Source organism: Rhinichthys klamathensis, unplaced genomic scaffold, assembly GCF_029890125.1.
Source record: "Rhinichthys klamathensis goyatoka isolate OS25496 unplaced genomic scaffold, OSU_Roscu_1.1 h1tg000029l_1, whole genome shotgun sequence".
NCBI lineage: Eukaryota > Metazoa > Chordata > Actinopteri > Cypriniformes > Leuciscidae > Rhinichthys > Rhinichthys klamathensis.
This window is the reverse complement of record NW_026606579.1, coordinates 5637501-5640970: the sequence shown is the minus strand read 5'-3', so window position 1 is coordinate 5640970 and position 3470 is coordinate 5637501.

The window sequence follows — 3470 nt, the reverse complement described above, 5'->3', positions numbered from 1 at the left end:
GCTTTCAGAAGGAGGGGCTTCATAGAGACAGGAAGTAAACAGAGCGTTACTGACAGACTGGGAAGAGAGTAGGAGTGGGAATCTTTGGTCACCTCACGATCCGATCCGATTCCGATTCTGGGAGTCACGATCCGATTCCAGAACGATTCTTTATCTACCCCCCCCCCCTTATTAATTCATTAGTTTACATAAGTAATTAAGTACTTTTAAAAAAATAATTACAAATTAATTGTTTTTTATTAAAACAGTTGTATGTTAAGAATTTTAAACTAATATAGGCTAACTAATATAACAAATAATAAAGAGGAGCATAGAAAAATATAACAAACAAAAAGTGCTTTCAGTAGCCTATAGATTATCTGAACGTTTTCCATTCAAGAACTGTGAGTGATTTTTCTTCATCTTTACTGTTGTTTTTTACTATGACATCATAGACTGCGGGAGATCTATTAAGCTGTATTCACGCATGCATCTCTTTTGAAATAAAAGAAGTAATGCGGTGTGTCCTGTCCGTTTAATCCCTTAAGACAGCGGTTTTCAACAATAGTAACCGACTGCAGAACCGCAGAACCATATGTCATAGCAGTGTGAGGACGACAGCGCCAGCCTGACAGTCTGATGCCGGAAGTGGGCGTGGCCAGGCATTGCGCTACTTCTGTGTTTTAGAAAGTTTAAAACAATGCTATTATGAATATATTTTTTAACGATTTAATTCAAAATATATATTTAAGAGATAGGCCTATATATATATATATATCAATAAAATATTATAAAATATAATATTTATAAAATTATAAAGTATAATAACTATGTTTTGTCCTATTAACAAAAGACAGGCAATGTAGCCTATTAACAAATGTTAATAGTGTTTTTTAAGTTAAAATGATACTTTATGCATCTGTTTTGTGTCAAATGATTAACAATATAAATTGAACAAAGCTTAAAACAAACAAAATAATAAAACGAAAACAAAGCTTGAGCATTTGAACATTTGATTTAATTGAAAAGCATTTTTTAAATAAAATGTGTTTTCCCCCCCTCTGAAATAGCAAAAGCATCACACACTAGCTGTACCTCCTCCAAATAAATAATAGTAATTAAATCAAAATATAAAATCAAAATAAATCAAATAAATAAATTATATAAAACAAAATCAAACCAAAGAAAATAAATCTTATTAAAGTTATGCAGGCACACATTTAACAATAATTCTCAAGTGACAAATAAACTAAATAAATCAAAACTCCATACACATGGAGTTAATCCTGATGATTTCATGAGGCGCCTTTCGTCATGACACTCGCTTTTATTTTCTTTGGTTTGATTTTGTTTTTTATAATTTATTTTATTTAGTTCGATTTTTATTTTTTATTTAATTACTATTATTTAGCTATTTAGAGCAGGTATATCTGTGTGTGATGCTTTTGCCATTTCAGAGGAAAAAAATAATTGTATTTATTTAATAATTTTTGTTTCAGTCCACCATAGAATTATGTTGTTTGGTCTGTGAAAAAAAATTGTTAGTTGTGAAATGGTTGAGTATTAACAAAATAGTTTTTTAAAAGTTAAAATTATACTTTATCCATTTGTTGTGTCAAATGATTAACAATATAAATTGAATAAAGCTTTAAACAAAAATAATAATAAAATTAAAACAAAGCTTGAACATTTGATTGAATTGAAAAGCATTTTTAATAGTAGTATATTGTCTTTTGTTAATAGGACAAATAATTATTATATTTTATAATATTTGATATATATATATATATATATATATATCAAGGCCGTAACCAGGGTTTGAAAATTAGTGAGGTCCGGGGTGTTGTGTAAAGAATTTTGCTATAATAATGGTTTGGCCATTGGAACCACATTTCCCAATGGACATTAAGCTGTGACCCTTTTTTTTTATGGAATTTGGCATATATATATATATATATATATACAGGGGTTAAATTTGGATTTAATTATGTGTGGGGTAGTCTCTCACTAGGGGGGTCCGAGGGTTTGCCCCCCCGGGATTTTTTTTGTGAAAAATAAACCAAAATGGCACTTTCTGGAGAGTTTTGTGCAAAGAAAAAGTAGGTCTAGCAAGTTCAACGCAATCTCACGACCAATTCGTCCGAATTTGACGAGTGATTAAAAGATGGCTAATTCGTACGAATTCGTACGACCTCATTCGTACGAATTTGTACGATTTGTCTAAACCCACGTGATGGGTAGGTTTAGGGGCGGGGTCAGGGTCATTCGTACGAATTCATACGAATTGGGCAACTCGTCAAATATGTACGTTTTAGCAAAAATCGTACTAATTCGTACGAGTGAGGTCGTACGAACTGTTACGAATTAGCCATCTTTTAATCACTCGTCAAATTCGGACGAAATTCACACAGATCAAACACAAATATGCTGACTGAATAGATTGCTAGTTGAGAAACACTGCTTTAATTAATGTTTTTATGATGGCTTTGTGAAAGGTTAACTAAACAGCATGAGCCGTCTTCCAGCTGGCCAGTAAGTTATTTGGCAAATTTCATTCTGTAGGCTAACATACAGATCTGTTTTATGCTATTGTTTTTGATAGTGTTATACATTTCTTACAGTCATTGCGTTTGTCTTACCGAATGTGGTAGCTTTATGCAATTACAGTTTGTCTATAAGCTTCTTTTTTTTTAAATGTATTAATGCCGACAGTTAAATGTTGCCAGATATTGCTACGAAAAACAAGCAAAACAAAATAATAATAATAATCCGAAATAAGTTCAAAGCTTGTGTTTTGGAAATAAGGTTAATATATCACTAAACCTTCCCACATTAATAACTTCCTAAAGTGTCACATTAAATCAGAAAAACAGGTGACTACTGCCACCTTTCTATTAGGTGGATCTGGCAACACGGAGGCTGCACCCGCGTTCACAACGCGCTCTCAAGCCCCGTTCAGTTCACTGCGCCAGCTTCTCGCAGCAACATGAATTGCAAACACTCATATGAGGTGGTTTAAACACTGCTAATTAATCATTCAGAGAGCTTGACATTTTATTTTTGAATGTAAAAAAAATGACCGAGGTCCGGACCTCGGTGACCTCATAGCTGGCTACGGCCATGATATATATATATACAGGTGAAACTCGAAAAATTCGAATATCGTGCAAAAGTTATTATTTTGATAAATATGGTTTACAGATTATGAAAACCCCGAATTTAAAATCTCAGAAAATTAGAATATTACATGAAATCAATACAAAAAAGGATTTTAAATACAGAAATGTTGGCCCTCTGAAAAGTATAATCATGCATATGTATATATATATATATACTAAATATATTAGTTTCACCTTTTAATTTGAATTACTGAATTACATGAACTTTTGCACAATATTCTAATTTTTCGAGTTTCACCTGTATACACACAACTATATATATATATATATATATATATACACATCTTAAACATATCTTTAATTAAATCGTTT